We start from the raw sequence: 13,108 nt of genomic DNA, 5'->3' as shown, positions 1-13,108 counted from the left end.
CCTTCTCCCCCAACATGGGGTACATTGAGACGCCAAAGTATCTCCCGTGGTTATCTTCTCCATTTTGACCTCTGAAGTCTCAAAAAAGAAAGCATAAAATTCTTTCCCCTCCACTGTAGCCGATTTTACTTCAATTGATTTGGAGCCCTATTTTGGAGATAGTTGGCATTTCTTGGATTTTCTCCTTAACATTTATTTCTACTTTTGATAATAGCACCCAAAGTTTGCTTTGAAAGAACTATCCCCAGCGGGCCTAATTATAGGCAGTCTTTCAGTCAGTGTCCCCTATCTTCTTATTAATAAGAACTGGAAATATGTTGCATCAGACACTCTCTATAAGTGAGAATTTTAAGAAGAATCACACAAAAGAAGGAAATGATTGGAACTTCGATTTTGTAAACCACTCCATATCTTTTTCTACTTAAATTAGCCAGACTGGTTCTGCTGCTTACAATCAAAGAAAGTCTAACTGATACAGTAGAGAATTTTGAATGTCAGACTAGAGTGTTTTATCCCTAACTTTGTAGGTAATGGGAAAATGCTTACTTTTAATATAAAAAATAGTTATAATTAAAATGTGCAAAAGTAATATTAACTAGAACCATAAAGAATAAATTAGAGTAGGAGGGCAGATGGAGTGCAAGAGTGGTTAAAAAGCCATTCAGTGGTACAGGTGGGCCAAAGAGGAAATGCAAAGACCGTGAATGAAGCAGACATTATGAGGTTGAATTTTATGGTATTTGGTTGTGTAATGGACGAGTTGGAAGGCTGCTGGCCAAGAGATATGGAATACGGTCCCAGTTCTCCTCATATTTGACTGGATCTTGAGGATGAATAATATTTTCATGGCAGAGATGACAAAAAGGCATTTCAGAGAAAAGAAAAACCATGAGTAAAATTTAGAAGCTGGGAATATAAGACAGAGTTAGGAAAGCTGGTACAGCATAGAGCTCACCATACCAGTTTGTACAGTCTTTAGAAACAAACACTATGCCTCATTCATGTTTCTGGTCTCTGGAATAGTGATTCACAAATGCTGGCCCATTGATTGGATGCACCAGAATCTCTTGGGGAGCTTTCTGCATTAGAGACTTCCCCCATTCCCAGATATTTGGATTCAGTAGAGCTAACGCAGGATCCAGGAACTTTATTTATTTATTTGAGACAGAGTTTCACTCTTGTCACCCAGGCTGGAGTGCAGTGGCGTGATCTCAGCTCATTGCAACCTCCGCCTCCCAGGTTCAAGTGATTTTCCTGCCTCAGCCTCCAGAGTAGCTGGGATTACAGGCGCACACCACCACGCCCAGCTAATTTTGTATTTTTAGGAGAAACAGGGTTTCACCATGTTGGCCAGACTGGTCTCGAACTCCTGACCTCAGGTGATCTGCCCTCCTCGGCCTCCCAAAGTGCTGGGATTACAGGCGTGAGCCACCATGCCCAGCCCAGGAACTTTATTTTTAAAAATAAAAATTCAAATTGGGTAACCAATGCCTTGATACACTGTAGGAAAATGCAGGGCACATAGTTTGTATGGACTTAATAAATACCCGTTGAAGTAAATTAAACTATGTGGTTCTTATCTTTGCAGCCTCCCTATCACCTCGCCTCAGTACTATATTCAGTATTTATCTGTTCAATAATTTCAATCACAGCCATTTTTCCAATGCCCCCATCTTCCCACACCCTTGAAATAATTTTCAACCCCTTTACTATCTTATTTTTATGTTCCAGCAATCACTGGGCCATGCCAATTTCTTCTACAGATATTTTTCTTAGATCAGCCCTGTTGTTTGCATTTATATTGTTACCATTTTTAATAGGTCTTGCCATAGAGATGGATCAGTGTTGGCTTAATCCAACCTGTTGTTTCTACTTCCATGGATTGCCATTATGTACACAGCTGCTGAAAAGAATGGACTCCAATCGTCACTTTTATCTTGATACTCTGTAGCCAGAAAACTAGTTATATTGGTTGCCAGAAATATGCAATTTGTTTTCAAATGGTTCTCAAACTGTGATATTTAACAGAATTCTAAAAAGAGGCATTTAATTATACATTTGTCTCAGCATCACCTCCAGAAGTTCTGATTCTTTAAATCTGGAATGAATCTCTGATATCCTGTATTTTAATAGATTCCCCTAACAATTCTTATGACTCAAAGTTTAAGAACACCATGCTCTATGGGCAAAAGATACCTGGGATTACAGATTAGCTGAGATCCCACACAAGGTTAATCAAGGTTCTTTGGGAGCAGGGTAAAAGGGTGAGCATGAAAGAAGTTCCAGGACACACAGAAAGGCAAAAAGCCAAAAGCTGTGGAAGCAATGACTAATATATTCAAAAGGTCTCGTGATAGGGACTACGCTGACAGATCTTAAAAAGTCACAGTTATCTTGTTTAGAGATACAAGGACTATTCAGACAAATTTATAGATAGAACTTGGTGTATGGTTTTTATAATCATCAGGTAAGTTCCCATAACTAGAAACAGTACTGGCTGATTTACCTATAAATCCCAAAAAGAAGTAGTGAGTTTAATAAAGCTCAAAATCTTGTGATAGTCACATAACACTAATGACAAAGTAAGTTAGAGAACTAGATTGTTTTAAAGAATAAATTAATATTTTACTAACTTCCAAGACATATTCAATTAGGATTTTGACTAAGATGGAATACTTTTCCCTGGGGGATGAATATCTTTGAAGTGGGAATGGTAATGTTTTCACATCAATTTGTTTTCAATTCGTCAGCATCTCAAGCTGGAAAGCTGGAAGTCACAGTACTCTATTGAGAGAGAGAAACATTTAGTAAAGTACTGAAATATTAAGAGGGTATGAATGTCTATATGTGGTAATTCAGCTAACTGCTTTTGGTTGGTCAGGTCGGGTTTTATTTCAGATATTTTAATGCCATATTCAATTGAGCCAACTGCTGTACTCTAAACGGTTTGCTAAAAATGTCTGAATCACTGCATAAATATGGTTTTGGTTTTGGACTAAGAGGAGAGAACACGAGTTTCACAAAATCTCCATTTTTCATGTTTTTAGGTGAAGACAGCTATGCTGTAGTGAAAGGAGCTTTTAACTTGGATTTAAAGTTGGGTTCAAGACATGATCCACTGTCAACTGTGTTTGGATGGGATCAGCTAATCTCTCTCCCTGGAAGGGGATCCAAGCAACCATTCCCCATCTGCTGAGAGTTCATAGCTAAGACCCTACCTTGGACTTGGCCTTAGTCAAAGACAGTTGTCTCACCTAAGGTTCCTCTCCTTCCCTAAGGGTGTTCTGCATCCAATGCCTAACCCAGGGTACCTTTTCAGAGGGCCATCCTAGCCACAGAGCTCCTGGTGGGATCAGCTGAGGCCTCTAGTGCAATCGTATCACATTTCATCTCCATCTGCCCAATTGTGCTTCTACCGTCCCCTCCACAGGTGTCCACCCTGTGAGTGTCCCCCAGTAAACCTATATGCAAATCTTTGTCTCAGAGTCCTTTTCCCAGGGAACATTACCGGAGACACTTGTGGAAATAAAGATCAGTCAAATAAGAAGAAGCAGAGGCTGTTTATTCAGAGCTTGCAATAGCAAAGGAGTCCATCAGTTGCATTTTGGCGGAGACTCAAAGGTAGGCAGAGGAGTGGTAAAGCTTTAGAGTGGAAAAAAGGGAAGGTTGGATACGCCCTGATTGGGACATCCCAGGTGATTGATTACAGGGTGCATATTTGACTTACTCTAGTTGATCCTATGTTGGAAGCAGGGACAAAAATTAGGGGAGCTGCCAGTTATTCCTCACGATTTTGTTTACACCTATGTAAATTGAGAAAAACAATACCTGCCTCATGAGATTGCTGGATTAAAGAACTTGATGTTTAATAGGTTTTGAGTATTATTATTATTATTATTACCATGAATAATATTTTTAAACATGTGAGATTGCCTTAATTAAGAACTTTGAGTTTGACCTAATAGTGAAGAAATGAATTTGAATACACTTTCTGATATAGCTTAAAGTAAAAATAAGTGAACCACAAACCATGAAGTCTTGCTTGACTCCTTCCTTTTTCATATTCCACTCTCAGTCTGTCAGGAAATCTTGTTACTTAAAACACATGCAGAATTCAACTGCTTCTCACCACCTCCCTGATACCAACCGCCTTTGCATGTCACCATTGTTGCAAAAGCCAACCAACTTTCTCTTCGTTCTCCTGATTCCACCCTTGCCCACATATAATTCAGCAGTCAGAGTGACACTGTTTTATAATGCAGGTCAAATCATGTGACCTTTCTGCTCCAAACCCCTTCAGTGGTTTTCCACTTCTGTCAAAGTAAATGCCAAAGTCCTTTCAACTACCTGTATTTGGCCACTGCCTTCTGTTAGCTCTGTAACCTCATCCTATTCTATTTGTCCTCTCAATCACACTTCTCAAGTTCCACTGTTCATCTTGCTGTTCCTGGAACACATCAGGCACACTCTGGCCTCCAGGGCTTTGCCCGGGCCAGCCCCTCTGCCTGGAAGTCTCTTCTCCATGGCTTACTCCCACAGTGCCTTCAAATCTTGGCTCAAAGGTTATCTTCTTGGCTCTAATAAAAAAGACAAATAATAGTAAGTGTTGGTGAGGATGTGTAGAAATTAGAATCCTATTATATTGCTGGTGGGAATGTAAATAATAGAGCCACTTCGGAAAACACTTACTCAAAAAATTAAATATAGAGTTACCATATACCTTCAGCAATTCCACGCCTAGGTGTATATCCAAAAGAATTGAAAATACATGTCCACACAAAAACTTGTATGTGAATGTTCATAGAGCAGCATTCATAATAGTCAAAAAGTACAAACAATTCAAATATCCATCAGCTGATGAATAGATAAACAAAATATGGTGAACTGATACAATAGAGTTATTATTCAACCACAAAACAGAACAAAGTATTGATACATGCTACAACATGGGTGACCTTGGAAAACATTATGTAAAGTGAAAGAAACCAGACACAAAGGTCTACATATTGAGTGATTCCATTTATATAAATGTCTAGAATATGCAAATCCATAGAGACAAGGCAGATTAATGGCTGTCAGAGGTCGGGAGGAGTGACTACAAATTGGTTTGGAGTTTCTTTTTGGAATAATGAACATATTCTGAAATTTGATGTTGATGGTTGTACAACATTGTGACTATACTAAAAACCACAGAATTATACACTTTAAAATGGTGAATTTTTAAATGTCATCTTCTTAATAAGGCCCGTATAACCGTCATGTTTAAAATTGCATTCCTCCCATCCCCACCCCACCTCTCCCAAATCTGCCCTGTTCTATCTTTTGTCATGACTTTTACCATAATGTATAATTTACTTATTAGGATTATTGTTTATCTGTCTCTTTCCATGAAAATGTAAGCTCCACAAGAAGCATAGACTAAACTAGGACTATATAGACATCACATTATTTACAAAATATCAGAAAACATGTCTGAATGCTAAAAGGCTAAAGAGGAAAAGGAATAAGTTGTACCCAGGATGAAGGAGTCAAGGTTTAAAGGGGTAGGTAACCAGGAGGGAGGAAATGGGCGGGATATACCCATAACAATAATATGTAATAACTGACAACAGTCATGTTGCTTTAAAAATATTAGTATATTCCATGCACTGTGTTAAGCACTTTAAGGACATTTTATGATTTAATCCTGACAATTATTTTATAAGCCAGGTATTATCATTATTCTCATTTTTATACATGAGGTAATTGAGGCACAGAGGATAGCAACTTGTTTAGAGTCCCACTATAAAAGGTAGTGTCAGGATTTGAATCTAGATTTATCTGGCTGCAATATCTCTGTCCTTTTCAAGTGACATGCAGCCTGCCCAAATTGGACTGTATGTTCTGTGAAAGCAGGAACCCTGCATATTTAGCATATAGCACACTACTTAGAAGGTAGTAAATGTTCACAAAATATTTATGAATGATCTGCTGAGAATGAAGGCAGGCACATGTAGTCCTAGCTACTCAGAAGGCTGAGGTGAGAGGCTCATTTAAGCCCAGGAGTTCGAGGCCACAGTGAGCTATGATTGTGCCACTGCACTCCAGCCTCAGTGACGGAGTGAGATCCTGTCTCTAAAACAAGCAAGCAAACAAAAATTATTAATGAATCAATGAACTAACATTTATTCAATATCGAGTGCAGCTTTCACTTGTGCTACAGGTTTTGGAAACCACCTGCAACCCTGGCCATTTCTGGCATCATCTCTGCCACTGACCACTGTTCCCAGAAGCAATATAGATGCAAAGGTCATTGACATAGGCAAGGAATGGCCAATGGCCCCACTCCCCACCCAGCTTGGACGTGAGCTACTTCAGGGGCTACAACGTTTTCTGCTTTCTCCATTTCATCCCCAAACTGAATCCTCTCTGGAAGGCAGAGCAAGACTAAAGTCCAGTTACTTTTTCTAATACTGAAGGCCTCTCCACACCAGAGAGTGATGTTGGCTTCCTTTCCCACCTTCTGGGTAGCAGCTCATACTGCCTGTCCCAATAGCTTCTGGCTGGTGCGACTGCCATATGCTCAAAAATCAGATTTTGTCTCATGACTTTTTTTCCTTTGGAAGGGCTTTTGCTGCATGTGTTGATAAACAAGTAAAGCAAGTGGTTGCAGTAGCTTCTATAAAAGTAGAGGTTTAACAGTTGAGATGCTTTTATCTGTAACAGGATACCTAAATTACATTGGCCTGAAGAATAAGGAGACTTATTATCTCATGTGGCAAAATAGCCACAGCGAGGGTGGTTCCAGGGTTGGTTAGTTGAGCAGCTCAATGGTGTCACTGCTCTGAGTCACCATTTCTTCCATTCTCTTGGCTCTTCCATCACAGTCCCAAGGTGGCTGCCATGGCTCCAAACATCTTTATGCAACACAACATGCAACAGAAGGAAAGAATGGGAGAAAAATCTTTCCCAGAATCTCCCGGCTGGGACTTCCTCTTGGGAACCACTGATCAGACTAGATTACAGGCCCCAACGAACGAATAACTGGGACTGATCTGCCTCTTTCCCCCTCCACTGCACCTGTGAGCTGAAGCACAACAAACGCTCATGCTGCTCAGTTGTCACCAAAGATCTCATTCTTCCAGAGAAATAGAGTACACACAAAAAGTGAACAGTCACCTCTGGATTGTAGGATTGTAAGTGACTTTTCTTCTTCAGAAAAATGTATGCAGTGAACATGTTTTAACTTTATTTATTTATTTTGAGATGGGGTCTCTCTCTGTTGCCCAGGCTGGAGTGCAGTGGCATGATCATGTCTCATCGCAACCTTGATTTCCCACGCTCAAGTGATCCCTCCCAACTCAGCCTCGCAGGCTCGAGCGATCCCTCCCACCTTAGCCTCCTGTGTAGCTGGGACCTCAGGCACATGTCACTGTGCTTGGCACATTGTTAAAATTTGTTTTAGAGATGAGGTCTCGCTATGTTGCCCAGACTGGTCTCGAACTCCTGGGCTTAAGTGGTCCACCTACATTGGCCTCCCAAACTGCTGGAATTACAAGTATGAGCCATCATGCCAGGGTTAACTTTTTAAAAGCCTTTTTATTAAAAAGTATTCTTACAATTAACAGAAAATTTGCAAGAATAGAATGAGAAATTCCTGTATACACTATGTAGATTCACTGATATTTAACATTTACCACATGTGCTTCATTAATTTCCCTGTCTCTATAGTTTGTCCTGAGTCATTTGAAAGTCTGCATATATCATTCTCTCTCTCTTTCTCTTTTTTTAAAGACAGAGTCTCTGTCACCCAGGCTGGAGGGCGGTGGTGCGATCATGGCTTACTGCAGCTTCTACCTCCTGGGCTCAAGCAATCCTCTTGTTTCAGCCTCCTGAATAGCAAGACTACAGGTCACCACACTGTGCTAATTTTCTTTTCTTTTCTTTTTTTGTGGATACAGGGTCTTGCTATGTTGCCATTCTCTTTTCTTTATAATACTTGAAAGTATATATCCTAAGAACAAAAAATATTATCTTACAGATCAATGGTATGGTTATAAAATTTAGGGAATTTAACATTGATACATTACTTCAATCTACCACCTATATTCTAATTTTGTCAATTGTCCCAACACTGTCTTTATAGAAATTCTTTTCCATGTAGGATCTAGTTTAGGATCTTGTATTAGGAATCTTGTAAAGTCTTTGTAATGTCTTTTTACCTGGATGACTTTCTCAACCTTTCTTTGTCTTTCATGCCCCTGACATGTTCTAAGAGTAGGCCAATTATTTTACAGAATGTTTATCAATTTGGGTTTGTTTGATGCTTATTCAGGATTAGATAGAGATTACACATTTTTGGCCAGAATGTTACCCAAGTGGTGTTGTATTCTTTTCAGGATGTCATCTCCGGAGGCATACAAAGTCCATCTGCCCCTCATTGGTGATGTTAATTTTGATCACCTGGTCAAGGTATGGTCTGGCTTCCCCACTGATGTACAATGTTTTAATCATAAGGGAAAATTATTTTAAAGTAATATATTATAAAATATCACATTACAATAATTGGGAACTGAATTTAAATGAAAAATTGTATGTCATGCTCTCCTGTTTGTACAAAGAACGCTTACGACACCACACTGGTCCCACCGAACTTGAGAGATAAAATAGGACTTGAAAGCATCATGTTGCAGAAAAGAGACTAAGGTTTGGAGAGGTAAAGTCAGTTGCCCAATGTTAGTATCAGAGCCAGGACTAGGACCAGAATACAATCTGCCACCCATCGTGCTCCACAGCTCCACAGCACTCAAGAGTCACAACATAACAAATGCTTCTCACTGCTCAGCTCTCACCCAAGAACTCTTAGAAAGAAATTTCTTTCCTCCCTTCCTTGTCACTTAATATAATTGTAAGACTCCAAGTCTTCAGTCCAGACTCCAGATCTGTTCACATTAAAATGCAATCTAGGTCCAAACTGGAAGTGAGTTTCCTGTTTTATCACTTAAATGAGTTACCTTAATCCTTGGTTATCTCAGCAGACTTTCTTCTCACCGCTCACTGGTCATACTTGGAGCCAGCCAAGAATGAGATAAAGCGGCTAGGCTACAGTATGCTGGATTCATTCCACAGAGGTGTCTTTGTATGCTTGTGAGTAGAAGAGTAATGATGTTTTTTCTCCCTGGCTTGAAACAGAATCAACTGTGCTATTTTGAAATCTACCAAAGGCAGACAGCCCAAGAACCTATAATTGTAGAGAGACACAGTTACAGTTTTTTCTGGCATCCGTGTCTGTGTGTGTAGGTTGTGAAAAGCAATACTGGCCTAGCAGTAGATGTAGCACCAAGAGAGCTGAGATTTAGTCCCAGGACTGTCAGTAACATATTCCCTGTATTGCCATTTTGTTCACAATCGCAAGTAGTGACCATTCTGTGCCTCTGCTTCTCCAACCAGTGATAAGAAGAGCTGCTCTTACATACGCACACTGGTATTTCATGAAGACAAATAGAGCATAGTGAAGGGAAAAAAGCGTACTGGTTCTTCCACTTAGTAGCTGTGGGTTATGAGCAGAACTGTGTCACTGCCAGATTCATATGTGGAAGCCCTAACCCCTGGGATGTGAATGTATTTGGAGATAGGGTCTTTAAAGAGGTAATTAATTTAAATTTTTTATTTTTTATTTTTATTTTTAAGATGTTTGATTTATTGTTAATAACCCTTCATTGTGTATTTTATACCATCTCAAGTCACAGAAAACTGCAAAGCTGAAATTCAACATTGGCTAGTGTCAAATGATTCCTTTTTAAAAAAAAAAAGATTTTGGTTTTAGGAGTGAAACAAAGGGATCACGGAGAACGAATGCAGCAGATCATTACACAAGTGATCAGTTAGCATCTTTGCCTCCACATTAAGGTTACTGAGTGAATAGCTCAGATTTATAATATCTGAATTTCATGCCAGCGTAAAATCCACAACGTAGCCTGAGTTATCATGAGACATTAGGAAGAAAGAATGGTGATAATACCTCCATCCAAATGCTACATAAACGAAAACACTGTGAGAAAGTTGGCTGAGCACCTGAATAATCTAATTCATAATGTCGCCAAAAAGCCATACAATGATTTAGGGGAAATAATGAATGAAGATAAAGGCATATATAATTTAAGATACATATGGATCACATATATTTCAGTCTTTAGACTTAAAGTGTGTTAGACTTGCCTAGATAGTTGTCCACCAAAAGCTAAAATACTCTGTTTTTTTCTGCTACTGTTGGAGACATTCTTATACAGTTTCATTAAAGTTATTAAGTTTGAAAATGTACCTTTCTCATATTTTTCTAAAGAAATGTCTGATGTAGTGAAATTACATTAACTTTCAAGGTAGACAAACCAGTCCTATGACATACTAGCTACAGTGACTTGAGGAAGTTTTTTTATTCTTTATTTTTGTTAGTTTTCCATTTTTATTACAAATAGAATTATGAAATGACAACTAAATAGGTAATTAATTTAAAATGAAATCATGAGGGTGGGCCTTCATCCCAAAGACCATGTGAAGTGACAGAGAGAAGCTAGCCATCCACTAGACAAGAAGGGAGGCTTCAGAAGAAGGTGCCACCTGCGTTGACACTGATCTTGGACTGCTGGCTTTCAGAGCTGTGAGAATACATATTCCTGTTGTTTATGGCACCTGACCTGTGGGACTTTGTTATGGCAACCCAAGCAAACTAATCCAGGGACCCCAGGAAAGTTACTTAACCCTTCTAGACAGGATAAGTGACATAATTTTCAGGGTCCAGCGTAAGCGAAAATGTGGGGTCCCTTATTAAAAAGTTATTAAGAATTTCAAGACAGCAACAGTCAAGCATTAAACCAAGTGTGGGGACTGCCCTAAGCAACCCCGTGCAACTGCACATGTCACCCACCCATGGAGCCGATTCTGGTTCTAGGCCTCAGTTTTGTCATCTGGAAAGTGGGGATAGTAATTGCACTTACTTTTAGGGCTGCTGGGAAGATTAAATCAGATTCTAGGACTAAGCTCTCAGAGTACACGAAAGGGCAACCCAGAAAGGTGTTTAAAATTTGACATTAATTGTTATGCCTGGGTTGAGTTCCAGGATTACCAGAAAGAATAGTTTGTTTTCTTTTTCTCCATTTATGGTCAATGAGCCATTAGTCAGTGGGAAGAGAGAGTGGGGTTGGGGAGGAGAGAGCATGGCTATTTTAAAGCTGAGAGATTCTGCTGGGGTGAATAATGCAGATTGTTTGATGATGTGCTTGCTTATAGTCTGAGGGTCTCTGCTCCAGGGCAAGTGACTTCTTTCTTCTCCTTCTCTCTTGTCTGCTACCCAGGAAGTATGCTCCACTGCAAGTGGCATTTGGACTCCAGAGCCTCCGTGTTGTCACCTGACTTTCTGACAAAAGTGTTATTATTTCCACACATATGACTCTTTTATTCTATAAATAAATAAAGCTTTAGAAGTCAACTGAACACAACACTGATGTCTAAAATAGGACAAAATAAATAAAGCTGATCCTTATAAGATGAATCCACATTAGAAGGTAAAGAAAGCCGGAGGATTTTGAGTGACATTTTGAAAGGAGGCAATTATTTTATTTGACATATTTATTACCTTCTAAAATAATTTAGAAGTTCTAACTAAATATTCTGCTGGTGTTTTGGTGGATTTCATAGCATAGTGAACAAAAGAAATCTTAGTGGTTCTTCTTTGCAATTCAACCTCTCCCAAAAGGCGGTTGAATCCAGGGTCCAACTCTTTTCCTTGTTAACATGATGATGTGTAGCCACCCCAGAAGAATCGAGTTCAACTTTCATGTAATGAGCTGTTTTTCTGTCTCAACAGACGTCAGGTCATGTAACCAGAGCGTGCCCAGATGAACCAAATGCGCAACAATAGGGGGAACTTAAATGCTCTGAAGGAGGATTGGAGACTGAATTGAGAAATGGACACCTCATGGCCAGATCCAGGATCCAATCAAATCGAGTTCTGGTGTCCCTATGGCAGGATGCAGTCAGATCATGCCTCCCGACATTACCTCATTGCAAGATCCAATTCGATCACACCTCATTACCCTATGGTTATAAAACCTGGCTCAGCCCCCAGCTCAGAGAGACAATGCTTTGAGAACTAGTCCTGTTTTCCTTATGTGTTACATTAATTTTTAAAATATCCTTATTAAATCCTCCTTGGTTGTAGCCATTGGGTTAACACCTGCCCTGTAACCAAATCTAACTGTTGTGTGGGTAACAGATGGAATCAGTAAGTCACGATATCCATTGATTGCCCTTTTGATAAGAAAGCTCAGAGCTTTACAGACCAGTCCTGTAAGAAGCAGCATCTTTCCTTATACTACTGGGTACTCTCATAAAGGTAACTCAATAAAAGTAAAATAGGGTTGATTGAGGGAAGTTTTTTGTTTGTTTGTTTGTTTGTTTTGAGACGGAGTCTCACTCTATTGCCCAGGCTGGAGTGCAATGGCATGATCTAGGTTCGCTGCAACCTCCGCCTCCTGGGTTTGAGCGATTCTCCTGCCTCAGTCTCCTGAGTAGCTGGGATTACAGGTGTGCGCCACCATGCTCGGCTAATTTTTGTATAATAGAGATGGGTTTCACCATGTTGGTCAGGCCGGTCAGGCTGGTCTCAAACTCTTGACCTCGTGATCCGCCCGCCTTGGCCTCCCAAAGTGCTGGGATTACAGGCATGAGCCACCATGCCCGGCCTGTTTTTTTTGTTTGTTTTTGTTTCCATTTTTGTTTAGTAACATGAGATATGCTATGCCCTGACTCTGTTCTCATTACAGTTAAAATAAATAAATCTAAACTCCTTCAAGACCCTAAGTGATCTGGCTGCTGATACAAGAGGCTGTTGAAAGATAAAACAATGTTCAAGTTTCTTTTCTTTTGGCCCTTTGTTCATTGCCCCTGTAATCATAGCTTCTTCACGCTAGTTGCTTAGGGAAGGAATGAAGTAGGACAGAGCCATGTAATTAATATAATGATATTTAATTAATATGCAAAGATAATTATATGTTGTGAACTAATACATTCTAAAATTCCCGCAATGTGTGGCAAAAATATACCACCAAGACAGACTGAGGTTGACCTAAAG

The sequence above is a fragment of the Mandrillus leucophaeus genome, unplaced genomic scaffold, assembly GCF_000951045.1.
Source record: "Mandrillus leucophaeus isolate KB7577 unplaced genomic scaffold, Mleu.le_1.0 Scaffold686, whole genome shotgun sequence".
Classification (NCBI taxonomy): Eukaryota; Metazoa; Chordata; class Mammalia; order Primates; family Cercopithecidae; genus Mandrillus; species Mandrillus leucophaeus.
The sequence above is the reverse complement of the archived record's forward strand: the minus strand, read 5'-3'. Positions refer to the sequence as shown.